Genomic DNA, 18,581 nt, shown 5'->3' with positions numbered 1-18,581 from the left:
CCAAAGGTCTGATCCAGTGAAGCTGGGGCAGGTATTAATGGAGGTCCTGCTGCTGGGTTATATCCCGGTATCAGTTGTGGCTGCGGTTGAGACAGCAATTGCGGAGTTGGCTCAATCTGCACTAACCTCGATTTTGTATATATCGGGTCTGGTGGCACTATCAGATTTGTAGTAGTCTCTAGTACTGGGACGTCTGGATAGATTCTCTGTATCTGCGGTGGAGGTTGCAATTGTATCTGCATGTCTGGCGCAGTGGGCAAACTGACACCATTCTGTATCGAACCCGTATCACTAGTCTGTACTGTATCAGTAACTCCCTTCTCCTGCGTCTGGTTCCCAGGATCTGCACTAGTGCTCGGGACATTGTCGCTTACCACATAAGGTGGCGGGTGATCATGTAATATTCGATTTAGAAATTCTTCATTATCTGAATCATCTTCTTCTTCCCAAGATTTCTTAGTTTCTTTAGGCTTACTAGAGTCTTTGTCTGTTTTACATGTGGCTTTCTTTCCCTGTGTCTCATCTCCCTGTGTTATTGCTGGGAACAATTTTAATCCATCAACTATTCCCCGTCTCCACATTTTGCTTTCATTATCCCACCTAGCTTCCACTAAAGTCTTTTCTGCCCTTTTTATTCTTCTTTGGAATTTTTCTTGTCTCTGTTTAATAGCCATTAGATCCCAAATAGCTAAAGCCTCATACTGGGCTGGCCTCGGATGTGGCTTCTGTACACTTAACATCCACCTTAAATTCTCTAAAACTTTCGTATTGAACGTTCCGTGTTCTGGGAACGCCAAACATCCCTCTTTTTCTGTCAATTTGCGCCACTGTTTCATCCATAAACAAGGAGCGACACCTTTTTCCTCCATGACTATGTAAGCTGGAGTACCCTCAGGCGGTGCCCCTTCACTCGCCATAATGTATGTGTCTCCTTTCAGAGCACTCTTAAAAGCTTTGACAAAATTCACCTTTGCGTCTTTTCTTTTGTTTGTATATAATCAAAAAGTGACTTTAATTCCCAGGACACTCTTCACCCACCTTTCTCAATCTATTGTCTCTCACGGATGGCAGCCAATCCGTGCGCGACCCCTCTCGACAACTGACCTATCTCAGCGCGGCACTACTGACGTCACACTTACACACTGCAGCTGACAAAGTCTTGCGGCTCGTTCACCCCTCACTAGATTCACACCAAACTAATGCAAAATTACTGCGAGCACCTTAACAACAACAACACAAATTTGCCAGTTTACTACAGGAAGGTTACACACTAGCTTCAGAACTTTACAGAGATTTCACTTGAAGCCTCGGCCGCTACTCTCTCTTTCTCAGTTCCCGCATCCGCAAGCAGAATTCGACCTGCAAATCCTACTCTCGACTTGTCAATGGTTCGTTCTAGTGCACTTTAGAACTTGCCAAATCTCCATCGAAGGTTTCACACATTCAATTTGACTCAAACTTGACTTGTCAACTACGCCCGATTGACCTATTTAAACCGTACAAATTACAACATAAACCCAAGTGTCTTCTACACTTGTCAATATACTCCGGAGTCTTAGACCACGACGGGTCCATACATGAACCAACCACGTGGATAATTTTGATCACAAAGCGCCACACTCAGATGAAGTACGCCGACTTCCCTACTCTCATACTGCGGAGTACGCCCACTCCTACTAAAACAACATTTACCTGGCCGAGATACACACGAACTTCAAAAATCACCAGCGAAATGCATAGGCTGAGCAAGCCCAAATTCTACACCAAGCATGCTATGATGCCGAGAACATTCCCAACTCACTTAGGCAGGCTCCGAGATCCCGGGAAAGTCATTGTGAATTTAGAAACACATCATACCTCCAATTTGCATTATCTCAGAAAAACAGTCTAAACAATAATTCTCCGTCCTAGGGCCCCAAAGGGCCAAACCGTCGCTCTGCTACCAGAACTGTTATCGCGTCCCTTTGTGATAATTTATTACACATCAGGACTCGTTTTAGGCCAATGAATCTTTTGACCCAGTTGAGAGACACCTTAGGACGAGATAGCTAATCAATATATCAATCAAAACGTCAATAATGTCATCAATATTTATCATGACAATACATTTCACTTTAGTCAAAGTCATTAATCAATTCAAGATTCTACCATGACCTTGCAGCCATGAATAACCACACCAGTTTAGTAAATTTTATAAGTTTTATTCCCTATTAATTACAGTCTAAAAGCAGATGCGTTAATCTCAACACCAAGAAACATAATAGCATAGTCACGATATGGCAACTTTGGTAAGATTTCATTAAAGCAAGAATCACAAACATCAGAACATAACACGGCGTGAACACAGATCAAATTCAACAGAGTGTCAATAATGCGTCAGTTCAACAAAGCATAGTCTCGGTCGTTTGTCTATTTGCGTCAGTTTTGGTGAACACCTGTCCTAACCACTGATTAGCATTCGCATGTTGGGCTACATGCAAAACAATTTAGAACACTAATTTGGAAAACATCTAACTAAGGTCTCTGTCAAAATAAGCAGTTGGTACCTAGAAAGGAAAAGCAAACAGACAAATCACAATTGCATTGTCATAATTACCCTCCAAGGTTTATGTCAACACACAGGTTCAGTCTTCGTCTTCAGGACATCTGTCAATTCGCCATCAGTCAGAACTCAGCTCCGGGCAAAAAGGCACTTCCCTCATAAGGAGGCAAAGTGTAAAATGAACAAATCTAAGGGCGAGGATGGTTTTAAGTAAACCAACAAGTCACCAAACAGAGTGACAAAGTTTCTGGATAAAATCAATAGCATTCCCTAACCCACCTAAATGGTTCCCCGTGTCATGGGTTTTTATCCCTTTTTCGTTGTACATTCCCCCAAAATTTTATTGGACATTTGTTATACCCCACTATCTATTAACCTATCAGAAAACTCATTAGGTCACCTAACTCTTCACCCAATATTATTTTACAAGTCTTTGATTGGTCCCCATAATTGACGTCTTCAGAGGTGGCACGTCCGGTATGATTTCATCTTTCTGTTTTTCTTTGCACATCTTTGGTCAGTAACTTCATTGTCTTCACCGGTTTGAATGACATTGTACATTACATTAATCTACATTGTTTCATTTCATTTATTCTGCAAGCAAGGAAAAAGGCTATGAGAACGGATCCAACATGGTTACATTCGTCTTCTAGTTTGAAGAAAAAGAACATACAGGTCATGTCCTTTTATGAGTCAGTTCACTGAAAAATAGAAAAATACATTTAATACGAGAGCCAGGCAGCTAAGCTTCGACTCATGCCAACTTAAGGCCTATGAAGATTTCAGCACTGATTCAATAATGCAATCATTAGTATAAACTTATTTAAACACAATATAAACATTTTAGTCATCATTATTGGTCTACGTATACATTGGCGGCCACTCCCCGTGGTCACATTTCAGGTGCACGTTTTAAGCAAAATCACTATTATAGTTTCTATGTAGCATTGTCACACATTAATTCATACACTTTTCACGTTAGTAAAAATTATATAAGCTATGCTCTCTCAGTACCATTTGTGGGGACAGCATAGTCCTTTTAACCCTGGGTGCACCAGCTGAGGGTGCGGTGGTGTACCCCCATAGGGGGGTTCAAAACATTAGTTAGCCTTCCTGACACTCATTGGCCCCATGTCGGCGCGCCATACTTGGCACACATTTCTTCCTCCTAAAGGGGGGAGCAGGATGCCCCACCCGTTGTTGGTTCACCACTAAGGCGGCTAAAACTGGTAATTTCCGGGTTTCCGGCAGCCATTATTGCGCCAGCCCTTCATGCCCACTTCGGGAGCGGCCTCTGCCATTACCAATGTTCAGTAACAGACAAGCTAAATTATATCCACAAATTACCTAGACGATGGCCAAGCCTCCTTGAGAACTGGCCCTGCTTCTGTTGCTAATGTGCTGGCAGGAGCAGGGACAAGCGAATTAACTTTCGTGCAGATTATAGCTATCCTCCGGCCTTCCATTTGGATTGGTGAACTGGGATTCTATTTTCAGATTTCCACAGCAGTCGTTTACATTAATTTGTTATTTTAAAACAGCAACTCGCAATTGAAACCCACAGTTAAAAATCTTACGTGTAGGCCTACTTTGTCCCATATCTGTTGATTTTCGATTATACTTGTATTTCAGAAAAAAATAGATTTCAGAAACCAGCTGTGCATTTAACAGGTCTGTGATAGTGTGTACTACATGAAATTACTCAATTATCGCTAAGTAAATTATACTCTACGCTAGGGGATGCACAGTGCGTGCTTGACCTCAACACGTATTTAATATAACTTATTCGGTTTTAAAAAGATGCCCTTTTTGTCCCTTTTCGCCATCTGTTGGCACGTTCTAGTGTGTATGTCGACGTATCTGGGCAGGGTCCAGCTGGCACGCGCTGACGGTGACACGTTGCTCGTGTCCTACGGAACTGCTGAGTCAAGGAGGGGAGCTGGGATACTCGACAGACTGTCCCCTGAGTACTGATAACACAGCCACGCAGAGTCTATCAGTGCAATCGTTGATGGTGCCAAATGTTATCAATGCACATACGCAACATTTCGCCCTACCCCCAGCCCTAAACACGAACAATGGAACACGCAGAAGCCCCCAATCACAAAGACAACAGCTGCACTCCCGCCTCAGCCTTCGCAGGGCAGGCTGACAATGATAATGAGTAACCCCATCTCTGCTCCCAGCTCTGCATAATTTATTTATAGATGCAATATCCATTGCTTGCATCTATTTAAGAATACCGTTTTTATAAAATGCAAGGGAGCTGAAACGCTATACATGCTGCCTTGAAGATTAATGAAAAAGCCCTACATAGAAAGCTGCAGAGGGCGCAAACAAAAAGTAACGTTTAAAGAAAGACGGTTATTTGCTAGTTTCTGCTGAGGGAGAATTGATTATTTCATCAAGTTTGTTAATGGTGCCTTATTACTGTCGAGCATAAGTGGCAGTCACACAGTGGAAGCACCGTAACTTCACTGTATACTATAGAGATTAAATAAATGAGATGTTTTCATTGATATCGTTTTTTGTGTTTACAAGTTATTACAAATTTTATCTTCACTATCTTTTGGAAGAGTGGGTCTAGCAGTGGCTGATAAAAAAAATAGGCCAATTATTGACTACAGACAGAGCATCTCAATAATTATAATTTGCAAGCATCTATGATTGTTGTTGTTCGTTGCATTGCGCTGAATCTGCAATGGTGGAGCACTTGCAATTTGTTACATTGATTTTACAGAGCATTTTTGTTAATGTGTGTTGCCATGCAATCAAGTATGCAGTCCCATTAACAGACCTTAGTATTCTTTCCAAAAGAATGTGCAAGGATAATTCTCTTTAACCAAGGCCACACCGGTTCCAGGAAGTCTGGGCTTGGGAAAATGCTCCAGCAGCACATAGCCAGGCATAACACGGTAATTTCCTATTCTTCGCTATATCAAATTTGCTTTTCCACCTGAAAACGGTATGGTGATGTGTATTATTGATTATTTAAAGAGCACTGTAATTCCACCTTTTAATGACAAATCAGATGCATTTGAAATAATGCAAGTCGATGTAACCTTTTTTTTTATAACCGTGTTAAGTATTTTAAGTTCGTTAAGAAGCTGTTGGACAAAGTCACATACTGAACAAAATGTCAGACGTTGTTAATATATGTATTTTCTGATAGATGTCGCACGTCGCTTTTGGAGGCCCGCGCTTTGGTTGGTGATTGTTTCTGTGAACCATTCGGTCCTTTCCAAATTTGTCAGAGATTACGAAAGATATATTTTGTGTGCTCTCCGCTGAAAATCCATTATGTTTGCCTTTGGCACCTCCCCCCACTGGCAGGCTCCCATAATGTAAAGGAAAGTCCATGACTGGCAGCTGGCTGTCTGCGCCATTATCTGAGACTGCGTCCAGTCTGGCTAATTACAGCCCCTGATTACTCAGCGCAGACCAAGCACTGTCACCTGCCACACTGCCTGACAGGATTATACCATCTGTGCCACATGGCCAGGGTACAGGGAGCTGGCGAGAGGTCACAAAGAGGGGCGAATAACCCCTAATAGGAGGTAAATGTCTGTTTACAAAGCTGACAGCTGATGGTGTCATTAGAGAGCACACATCCCCAGCTAAAATCACTCCCTGGCGAATAGACGGCGGTATGAAGGAGGGGCATGGCCGACCAATAGCAGCCTTCTTAGAAGCAAATGCTGATTTATCTTTCACTATATCTACGAAATGCAAAGACACTCACTCTACCATTCAAGAGTATATATTTTTCAATACTATGCGCCCCACAAACACTATAAGGGAGCAATATTTCAGACAAGATGGGAAAACAAGATGTACATAGCGTACAAACACATGAACAGTGTGACATTTAAAGCGAGCTGAGGAGAAGAGTTCAGATCTCACCCACATGAACATCACTTGGCGAGAACAGGCTGAATGCACAAAATAGTGCCATGTTCTAATGATTTATTTCAGTCTAAAAACTAGGCAACTATTGTATACTTGTGTGCTCTTGCAGAGGTCCTGACTATTGGCAGGGGTGCAGCTACTGTTGGTGCAGCAGATGTAGTGACACTGGGTGCAGAGCTCTGAGGAGTACATTGAACCCTAATGCACTAGGCCACCCCGATCAGGGGGCCCTGCTTATGGCGACGGCAGGCTAGGGAGAGTGGGGGTCGGGGAGCGGCAGGCTCCCTGGCCCACGCCCTCGTTACAAAACCACAGCCGATTGGCTGTAATGGTGCCAAGGCCCCAGATGTACTGTTTGTGCTTCCGGGGACGCGCACCAAGGATGACATCACGGGGCCGGCCTTGACAAGGCAACCGCGGTCGGCGAGCGTGTCTCTTGCTCACGCTCGCCGACCGGACCAGGGGCCCCAGCGACCACAGGAAGAATGAGTTCATGTCCTTGACGCCTTGATTTCTCTGTACTCTTTGTAGACACCCGCGACAAGTGGTTGATGGTCCCAAAGACTCCGGTACACAAAGGAGTTGCTGGGGTCACCAAGTTGTGGGTAATCGGACATTCGCATGTCCGGCGGACAGCTGAACTATATACAAGGAGTGTCTTTGCGTCACGCGAATCAAAGGCTGGTTTCCGTATCTCTGTCTTTGGCCGAAGCGGGCTGCAGTCCGCTCAATTAAGGACATTTCTGCGTTTAATACTGTCCTCAGGCTACTCGTCCCCGGACATCATAGTGCTGCATCTTGGGGGTAATGATCTGGTTTTTCTGGGGCGCCGATTGCTGTCGGAGCTGGTAATATTGGAAATTGGATGGTTGGCCTAAAAATTCCCTCAGGCAGTCCTTGCTTGGTGGAACATGATCCCTCATAGTCTTTGGAGGGGCGGGCTCTCAGTAAAAGCCCTCAATGACTCAGTGAAGAGAATCAATAGCAAATTGGCTAAGTTGTTTCGGACTCGAAGGTTGGCTGTGGTCTCGCATGGCTGCATTAAAGGAGAGGGGATTTTCTTGCAGGACGGAGTCCATCTTTCGCGAGTCCGCTATGAAATGTTTTGGGAGAATGTATTCGCCTGGCTATGTCAGCGAACTTGACAACTGCTTGGGGGGGGAGGCCACATCGTCGGTCAACGATGTGGGCCTGTGGCGGAGTGAGATCATGACTGGGAATACAAATGGGTACCTTTTTTCATTACAGAAACTGGGTGGCAAGCTAATTGGACCATCCAAGGGGTGCTGGCTGGGAAGTGGGAGGTTGCGAGCGGTCGCTGGCATCTGGCCCTTAGGGCCAACCACCTGCGCATGTGCAGAAGGTCTGAAGTGAGCACTGGCCCTTGGGGGGGTGGAGTCTGAGGGTGGCGGGGGCACCCGAGGTAGGTATCCTAGCGGGCAGGCGGGCCCCCTCCACAGCAATCCAATTTGGAAAGTTATGAGGACACCCTGATGGAGATCCCACCCCTGGGATTCATAGCATAAGGAGGGGCAGGGTTTGGGGTACTAGAAAACAGTCATGATCCCATTCACAACCACCAACATTGGGTACGCAGGAACAAACTGTTTTTTAGTCAGTGTCAGGAATGTCGATGTATTAGCATGCTCTGTTAAGGCTAGGCACCCATTGAAAAACTCTGTAAATACTTTGTGAATTTGATTGTGGTTACTGCATATAATTTTGATTATGATTAACAATATCTATATCTATAAAATACGGACAGGGGTTTACGACCCCTACTCCCAAAGCGAAGTGTATCTGAATTTTAAATTGAGCTTGGTGGGGGGGTTGAGTGGTGTTTGGTGGTAAGAGGCCTCGGCGATACCCGGCCATATGATTGCTGCATTTTACAACCAGAACAGTAGTCAAAGAGCTCATTTTAGTTGCTTGCACTCCCCTCCACCCACGGCATCCTTACGCTGCTACTGATTACTAGGTTTCCTGTAGCTTGCATAATTACCTGTTTTCCTTATGCCTGCGACGACCGAGTAGCTTTTTCTCACAGAAGAGTTGATTCAAGTAGAAATGTGCAGCAGGAACTTGGAACACCGTGTGTGCTTCGATAGCACCATTCGCCGCTGAACTTACAGATATTGGACAAGGTATGAGGTCTGCAAAAATATTTATTCTCACAACCGAATGGGAATCTGGCATAGCCCGATTACAATCCATAGTTCTTGCCCGAATACATGTGCTACAGGAGAGAAACAACACAACTGTGCCTGGTTAGAGTGTGGCTACGTAATGTTTGTGCTTCCTCTGGCCTCATATTTTATAACAGTCTTTAAGAGCAGTTGTACCAAGAAGCAGTGTGTCCAATGACAATGTAACACTTAAGCTTAAGGCAGGTCATAGCTAAACTACAGAGACGCTGAAGTTAAATAATATCTACAAGCCTCTTTTGGAGGCCCACAAAGATTCCTGATGTAGAGCTACCAATTCTATTTGCATCCTCATTTACAGAATAACAGAACCTCTCTTTCCAGGAAGATGCCCTATCCCGTGAGGGAACTGAGTCCATAGAGCTACAACCTTACGAGGTGGAGCTCTTGGGCTCAGGGGGACCCACAAGGGAACAGCTGTGCCAGGGACAAAAGACTTGTCCCACTCTTGAAGGCCTGAGACAGCAAGCTGCCTAACATGAAAAAGGAGATGTCAGTGGCTCCCACAGGGTCTATTGGGAGGATGGACTCCTTTTCACTGAGGCAAGAGATCCCAAACCTGGTGCCACTAGGAGAGTGGTAGTGCCTCAGGAGTTTAGAGAGTTCATCCTCACATTGGCTGATGACATTCCCCTAGCTGGGCATTTGGGACAGACCAAGACATGGGACAGACTTGTAAACCACTTCTAATGTCCCAATATGTCCCAGAAAGTAAGGGAGTTTTGTAGCTCCTGTGTCGCCTGTCAAGCAAGTGGCAAGACAGATGGCCATCCAAAGACCCCCCTCATTCCACTTCCTATTGGTGTGGACATTGGGGGTCCACTAGAACCTCCCACAGCCTCAGGAAACCAATACATACTGGTAGCAGAGGATCATGCTACCAGATACCCTGAAGCTATTCCCCTTAGGCCAACTACTGCTCCTGCAGTAGCCAAAGCCCTAATTGGTATTTTTATCAGAGTGGGCTTCCTAAGGAGGTGGTTTCTGACAGAGATACAAACTTCATGTCAGCTTACCTAAACACATGTGGAATGAATGTGCGGTGACCTATAAGTTCACCACACCATATCATCCACAAACCAATGGACTTGTTGAAAGGTTTAACCCCTTCGCTGCCAGGCCTTTTCCCCCTCCTGTGCCAGGCCTTTTTTTGCCTATTTGGAATAGTTCTTGCTTAGGCCCGCATAACTTTTTGTCCACATAAGCTACCCACGCCAAATTTGCGTCCTTTTTTTCCAACATCCTAGGGATTCTAGAAGTATCCAGACTTTGTGGGTTCCCCTGAAGGAGGCCAAGAAATTAGCCAAAATACAGTGAAAATTTTGTTTGTTTAAAAAAAAATGGGAAAAAAGGGTTGCAGAAGAAGGCTTGTGGTTTTCCCCCTGAAAATGGCATCAACAAAGGGTTTGCGGTGCTAAACTCACCAGCTTCCCAGCTTTCAGGAACAGGCAGACTTGAATCAGGAAACCCAATTTTTCAACACAATTTTGGCATTTTACTGGGACATACCCCATTTGTATGATTTTTGGTGTTTTCAGCCTCCTTCCAGTCAGTGACAGAAAAGGGTGTGAAACCAATGCTGGATCCCAGAAACCTAAACATTTCTGAAAAGTAGACAAAAGTCTGAATTCAGCAGTGGGTAATTTGTGTAGATCCTACAAGGGTTTCCTGCAGAAAATAACAACTGAAAGAAAAAAAAAAGAAATTGATGTGAAAAAAACAGCCCTTTTTCTCTACGGTTTACTCTGTAACTTTTTCCTGCAATGTCAGATTTTTTAAAGCAATATACTGTTACGTCCGCTGGACTCTTCTGGGATATATAGGGCTTGTAGGTTCATTAAGAACCCCAGGCACCCAGAGCCAATAAATGAGCTGCACCTTGCAGTGGGTTTTCATTCTGTACCAGGTATACAGCAATTCATTTGCTGAAATATAAAGAGTCGAAAATAGGTATCAAGAAAACCTTTGTATTTCCAAAATAGGCACAAGATAAGGTGTTGAGGAGCAGTGGGTATTTGCACATCTCTGAATTCTGGGGTGCCCATACTAGCATGTGAATTACAGGGTATTTCTCAAATAGACGTCTTTTTTACACACTGTCTTATATTTGGAAGGAAAAAATGTAGAGAAAGACAAGGGGCAATAACACTTGTTTTGCTATTCTATGTTCCCCCAAGTCTCCAGATAAAAATGGTACCTCACATGTGTGGGTAGGCTTAGTGCCCGTGACAGGAAATGCCCCAAAACACAACGTGGACACATCACATTTTTCCACAGAAAATAGAGGTGTTTTTTTCAAAGTGTCTACCTGTGGATTTTGGCCTCTAGCTCAGCCAGCACCGAGGGAACCTACCAAACCTGTGCATTTTTGAAAACTAGAGACCTAGCGGAATCCAGGACGGGGTGACTTGTGGGGCTCTCACCCGGTTCTGTTACCCAGAATCCTTTGCAAACCTCAAAATGTGGCTAAAAAAACCTTTTTCCTCACATTTTGGTGACAGAATGTTCTGGAATCTGAGAGGAGCCACACATTTTCTTCCACCCAGTGTTCCCCCAAGTGTCCCGATAAAAATGGTACCTCACTTGTGTGGGTAGGCCTAGTTCCCGCAACAGGAAATGCCCCAAAACACGACGTGGACACATCAAAATTATCAAATAGAAAACTACCTGTTTTTGCGGGGGGCACCTGCGGTTTTGGTCCTGGGCTCAGCAGCCATCTAGGGAAACCTACCAAACCCAGACATTTCTGAAAACTAGACACCCGAGGGAGTAAAAGGAGGTGTGACTTGCGTGGATCCCCCAATATTTTCTTACCCAGAATCCTCAGCAAACTGCAAATGTAGCTAAAAAATCAAATTTTTACCACATTTCTGTGTGAAATCACTGCACCGGGACAAATTTACTACCACCCAACGTTCCCCTCAGTCTCCCGGTAAAAGTGATACCTCACTTGTGTAGGTGGACCAAGTGTTTGTGACAGGGAAGAGCCAAAAACACGTCAATAAATTTTTAGGCTGACAAATGCAGCAGAAATTTTATCGGTATAGATGAGACAATGCTGGGTGGTGGGAATTTTGTGGATTACTGCAGATTCCGGAAGGTTCCATCACAAAAGTGTGGGAAAAATGTGTGCTTTCCAGCAAAGTTGCAGGTTTGCAGGGCATTGTGGGTAAGGAAATGGTGCGGGGTGCCTGTGAAGCACACCACCCTGGAATCAACTAGATGTTTAGTTTTCAGATGTGTCTAGGTCTTGTGGATTTTTCTACATGGCAGCGTCACAAAGTAAAAAAAAGTGCAGCCCTCACCATTCCAAGTGGGACGATTTTGAGAGTTACCAAGCTCTCATGGCCCAAATGTAAAACAAAAACCAAAAATAATCAAATGTCCTCTTGCTTGCCATGGGATAAGATGTTTTAGCGTGCGGGGGAGAGCTGAAAGACTGTTAGCCCCTTCAGTTCGGGTGGGGGCATAACCAGGCCCATACTGGTTGGTAGCCACCACCCCACTATTTTTTTATATTTTTTTTTATTCCCTGGCATCTAGTAGACTTTCTGTCCCCCGGGGTGTGGATCGGGGGTAATTGCCCAATCTGCCCACTGGTGGGCAGAACAACTTTGGCCCCATTTATTTGGGGTGGGGGTATGGCCATACCCCCAACCTCTTATTTTGAAAAAAATATCTTCCCTGGTGTGCTGTCTGCCCCCCTTGGGTGCAGACGGGCCTTCCAAAATAGGCCAATCTGCCCCCAAGGGAGGCAGTTATGGCCAACAGTAATGTGCCCCCATGGGGAGAGACCCTTGCCCAAGGGGCTGCCCCCTCCAAACAAAACACACACACACCAATCCATGGTATCTAGAGGTTTCTGGGCAGATTGGCCTAACAAAAATAGGCTGATCTGCCCCCAAGGTGGACAGAAATGGCCTAAAGACAATTTGCCCCCCAGGGAAGTGACCCTTGTCTAAGGGGTCGCTCCCCATACATAAAAACATAAAGTAAATACAAATATATATATCCCTGGTGTCTAGAGGTTACTGCCCCCCCGGGGGCAGATTGGCCTAATTATATTAGGCCGATCTGCCTCCAGGAGGGGCAGAAAAGGCCTAAAAATATTTCCCCCCCCCACCCAGGGAATGGCCCTTGCCAAAGGGGCCGCTCCCCTTCTGCATTAGTATAAAAAAAAAAAAAAAAAAATCCCTGGTGTCTTGTGGTTTCTGCCCCCCTGGGGGCAGAAATGGCCTAATAATAATTCCCCCCCCCCCCGGGAGCGACCCTTGCCTAAGGGGTCGCTCCCCAAACATAAAAAAATAAAAGTAAGCAAAAATGTTTTTATCCCTGGTGTCTAGTGGTTTTTGCCCCCATCGCAAGGCTGATCTGCTCCCAAGGTGTGCAGAAATGACCTAATAATGATTTGCCTCCCCCCCCCCGGAGCGACCCTTGCCCAAGGGGTCGCTCCCCAAACATGAAAAAATAAAAATAAAATAAAAAAATTATCCCTGGTGTCTAGCAGATTTAATGGCCTAGAAATAATTTGCCCCCAGAGTAGCAGCCCTTGCCCAAAGGGCTGCTCCCCTTACTTCAAATAGCCCACAAAAAAAATATTCCCTGGTGTCTAGTGGTTTCTGCCCCCCCCTGGGGCAGATCGCAAGGCTGATCTGCCCCCAGGGGGTGCAGAAATGGCCTAATAATAATTTGCCCCCCACCCCCCCTGGAGCGACCCTTGCCCAAGGGGTCGCTCCCCAAACATAAAAAAAAAAAAAAAAAAAAAAATAATATTTTCCCTGGTGTCTAGTGGATTTCTTCCCCCCCTGGGGGCAGATCGGCCTAATAATTTTAGGCCTATCTGCCCCGGGGGAGGCAGAAATGGCAGGAAATAAATTGCCCCCCCCCCGAGGAGCGACCCTTGCCCAAGGGGCCGCTCCCCTTATTTCAAATAACTAAAAAAAAAAAAATTCCCTGGTGTCTAGTGGCATTTCTGCTGCCCGATCGCATTGCGATCGGGCAGCAGAAATGCTCAGAGAAGCCTGAAAGGAGAGGAAAGGCCTTTCCTCTCCTTTCAGGCTTCTCTGCCCCCTCCACATGATCGGAGGAGAAATGCTTTGCATTTCTCCTCCGATCGGCCGCTGGAAGCTGAGCTTCCAGCACCGGAGGGAAGGCCTCTGAGTAGGTCAGCGCGCGAAAGCGCACTAACGTCATCAGATTCTACGGTGGGCATGGGGGGGTGGGGGTGTAAGGGGAAGCGATTCCCCTTCCATCCCTGCCTATGGGGGATTTGTGCCTGGCCATCAGGGGGAGTGCTAGCGCTCCCCCCGGGGGCCCATAGCAGGACGAGGTGATCTTGTCCATGGCACTGGGGAACCGGCGCCTTGGATGAGATCATCTCGTCCTGGGCACACAAACGGTTAACAAGACATTGAAGGGCATGGCCATGGGGATCCCTGAAAAACTCAAAAGGAGATGGACTGTCCTCCTGCCATGCTTGCTTTTCACCTACAGAGAAGTGCCACAGAAGGGTTTCCTCCCTTTGAGCTTCTGTTTGGCCCCCTTTAAGGGGACCACTGGCACTTGTTAAAGAAAGCTGGGAGAGACCTCTCCATGAGCCTAAACAAGATGTGGTGGACTGTGCTTGGCCTCCGCTCAAGGATGGCTGAGTACATTGAAAAGGCATCCAAAAACCTTGAGGCCAGCCAACAACTCCAGAAGTTGTGTTATGACCAAAATACTGCAATGGTTGAATTTAACCCAGGGCAGAAAGTCTGGGTTCTGGAGCCTGTGGCTCCCAGGGCATTTCAGGACGGATGGAGTGGTCTTTACCCAGTTCTTGAGAAAAAGAGTCAGGTCACTTATTTAGTGGACCTGGGCACTAGCAGGACACCAAAGAGGGTGATCCATGTTAACTGCCTGAAAATCTACAATGAGAGGGCAGACATAACCATGCTAATGTTTACTGATCAGGATCAGGAAGCAGAGAGTGAACCTCTCCCTGACCTCCTCTCAACTGACCCTAAAGATGGGTCAGTAGATGGAGTTGTCTACTCAGACAGCCTCACTGCCCAACAGCAAGATGACTGCAGGCAAGTCCTACAGCAGTATGCCGAGCTCTTCTCCTTGACCCCTGGTCAGACACACCTGTGTACCCATGATGTGGACACAGGAGACAATTTACCTGTCAAAAACAAATTACTCAGACAGTCTGACCATGTCAAGGGGAGCATCTTGTGGAAGTCCACAAGATGCTGGAGTTAGAGGTAATAGAGCACTCTGACAGTCCCCGGGCTAGCCCAGTGGTCTTGGTCCCCAAACCTCATACCAAAGATGGAAAGAGAGAAATGAGGTTCTGTGTGGACTACAGAGGACTCAATTCTGCCACCAAGACAGATGCTCACCCCATACCCAGAGCTGATGAGTTAATTGACAAGTTAGGTGCAGCCAAATTTCTGAGTACCTTTGACTTAACTGCAGGGTACTGGCAAATTAGGATGGCACCTGGAGCAAAAGAAAATACATCATTCTCTACACTTGATGGGCATTATCAGTTCAATGTTATGCCCTTTGGCTTAAAGAATTCCCCTGCTACCTTCCAAAGGTTGGTGAATCAAGTCCTTGCTGGCTTGGAGTCCTTTATTGCAGCATATCTAGATGATATTGCTGTCTTCAGCTCCAACTGGCAGGATCACCTGATCCACCTGGGGAAGTTTTTGCAGGCCTTGCAAACAGCAGGCCGCTCCATCAAAGCATCCAAATGCCAGATAGGGAAGGGCACAGTTGTATACTTGGGCCACCTTGTAGGCGGAGGCCAAGTGCAACCTTTACAACCCAAGATCCAGACAATTCTGGACTGAGAAGCTCCAAAAACCCAGACTCAAGTCAGCGCATTCCTTGCCTTGACTGGATACTGCAGGAGGTTTGTGAAGGGATATGGGTCCAGTGTTACTCCCCTCACTGAACTGACATCAAAGAAGATGCCAAAGAAGGTAAACTGGACCCTTGACAGTCATGAGGCCTTTGACACCTTAAAAGAAGCTATGTGCTCAGCATCAGTTCTCAAAGCTCCAGATTATTCTAGGCAGTTCATTGTGTAGACAGATGCCTCTGGACATGGGATAGGGGCAGTCCTATCCCAAACCAATGATGATGGCCTTGAACATGCCTGCTGCTTTTATTAGCAGGAGGTTACTCCCAGGGAGCAGTGTTGGAGTGCCATTGAAAGGGAGGCCTTTGCTGAGGTTTGGACCCTGAAAAATCTGAGGCCATATTTGATTGGCACTCACTTTGTTGTTCAAATTGACCACAGACCTCTCAGGTGGCTAATGCAAATGAAAGGTGAGAACCCTAAACGTTTGAGGTTTTCCATGTCCCTACAGGGAATGGACTTTGTAGTGGAACACAAACACGGGACTTCCTGTGCCAATTCAGATGGCCTTTCCAGGTTCTTCCACTTAGACAAGGAAGACTCTCTTGGGAAAGGTTAGTCTCTTCGTCTTTCGTTTGGGGGGAGGGGTTGTGTAGGAAAATGCCACTGTTGGCATGGTTACCCCCCACTTTTTGCCTAGTGTTGATGCCAACATTGATTGAAAGCATGCTGGGACCCTGCTAACCAAGCCCCAGCACCAGTGTTCTTTCCCTAAAACTGTACCTTTGTTCCTACAATTGGCCCAGCCCTGGCACACAGTCAAGTTCCTTGTAAAAGGTACCCATGGTACTGAGGGCCCTGTGGCCAGGGAAGGTCTCTAAGGGCTGCAGCCTGGATTATGCCACCCCGGGGACCCCTCACTCAGTATATGCACACTGCCTTGCAGCTTGTGTGTGCTGGTGGGCAGAAAAAGGCAAAGTCGACATGGCAGCCCTCTCAGGGTGCCATGCCCACAAACCACTGCCTGTGGCATAGGTAAGTCACCCCTCTAGCAGACCTTACAGCCCTAAGGCAGGGTGCACTATCCCACAGGTGAGGGCATGGCTGCATGAGCAATATGCCCCTACAGTGTCTGAGTCCATTCTCGGACATTGTAAGTGCAGTGTAGCTATATTGAGTATATGGTCTAGGAGTTTGTCATTACGAACTCCACAGCACCATAATGGCTTCACTGAATACTGGAAAGTTTGGTATCAAACTTCTCAGCACAATAAACCCACACTGATGCCAGTGTGGGATTTATTGAAAAAATGCACACAGAGGGCATCTTAGAGATGCTCCCTGTATGTTAGCCAAACGGTTAGTGTAGGACTGACCGGTCTGTGCCAGCCTGCCACTTTCAGAAGAGTTTCTGACCACCTGGGGTGAGTGCCTTTGTGCACTCTGTATGCAGAAACAAAGCCTGTCCTGGGTGGAGGTGCTTCACACCTCCCCCCTGCAGGAAGTGTAACACCTGGCGGTGAGCCTCAAAGGCTCAGGCCTTGCATTACACTGCCCCAGGGAACTCCAGCTAGTGGAGTTGCCCGACCCCCCAGATGCAGACCCACTTTTGGTGGCAAGTCCAGAGGGAAAATTAGAGAAAACAAAGAGGAGTCACCACATTAGCCACGACCACCCCTAAGGTGTCGAGAGCTGAGGTGACCCCCTCCTTGCAGAATCCTCCATCTTGTTTTGGAGGACAGGGACCAATAGGGATAGCCATGCTCAGGGACAGTAGCCATTAGCTACTGCCCCCTGACCTCTAAAACGCACCTAAATTTAGCATTTAAGGGCTTCCCTGAACCGAGCTCTTCAGATTCCTGACAACCTCACAAGAAGAAAAAGCACTACTGAACTGACAACCCCGCAGAGAAGAAAAGGAGACAACAACTGACTCGTCCCCAGCCCTACCGGGCTGTCTCCTGCTTCAAAAAGCTGCATACGAAGAGCAACACGTTCTGCAGGTCCAGTGACCCCTGAAAAGCCTCCAGAGGACTGCCTGCATCACAGAGGACCAAGAAACTCCCGCGGACAGCGCACCTGTCCAACAAGAAAGAAGAAGAAACTGCTTCTAAAGGACTCCCCCCTTATGCCAGAAGCGTGAGTCTGAAACCACTCTGCACCCGACGCACCTTGGCCTGTGTCCAAGTGGCCCAACTAGCCAGAAAGGATCCCAGGGAGATTCCAACCGAGTGTCCACCCTGGGCTGACCTCTCCACCCCTCCACTACGACGCCTGCAGAGGGAATCCCGAGGAACCCCCTGACCGCGACTGCCCAGAATGAAGATATCCGACGCCTGGAGAAGCAGTGCACCCGCAGCCCCCAGACTCGAGAGAAACCGACCACCGGTGCAGCTATGACCAGCAGGCAGCCCTCCTCCCTATCCAGTCGGTGGCTTGCTGAGAAGCCCCTCTGTGCCTTACCTGCAACGCCTAAGTGACCCCCGGGGGGCCCTCCAGTGCTCCTCTAAACCTGCCTGGTCTGCCCACCAACGATGCGGGTACTTACCTGCAAGCAGACCGGAACCGGAGTACCTCCATCCCCATAGGGGCCCATTTTATTTTGGATCTTGTTTGACCTCTGCACCTAACCGGCCCGTGTTGCTGGTGCTGGGTGCTTGGGGGTTACCTTGAACCCCCAACGGTGGGCTACCTATGCCCTGGAGACTAAACCTGTAAGTTTGTTACTTACCTCAGAAACTATACTTTACTTTCCTCCCCAGGAACTGTTGAAAATTGCACTGTCTACTTTTAAAATAGCTTTTTTGCCATTTTTAAGAAAACTATGTATTGTGGGTTTGATTCAAAGTCCTGAACTTACCAATACAAAGTACCTTTATTTTAATGTACTTACCTGCAAACTGAATCCTGTGGTTCTAGAAATAAATTAACAAAGATTTTTTTCTATATAAAATCCTATTGGTCTGGAGTTGTCATTGAGTGTGTGTTTCTTCCATTGCTTGTGTGTGTACAACAAATGCTTAACACTACCCTCTGATACGCCTAACTGCTCGACCACACTACCACAAATACAGCA

Source organism: Pleurodeles waltl, chromosome 1_2 (assembly GCF_031143425.1).
Source record: "Pleurodeles waltl isolate 20211129_DDA chromosome 1_2, aPleWal1.hap1.20221129, whole genome shotgun sequence".
NCBI classification, from domain to species: Eukaryota; Metazoa; Chordata; class Amphibia; order Caudata; family Salamandridae; genus Pleurodeles; species Pleurodeles waltl.
The sequence above is the reverse complement of the archived record's forward strand: the minus strand, read 5'-3'. Positions refer to the sequence as shown.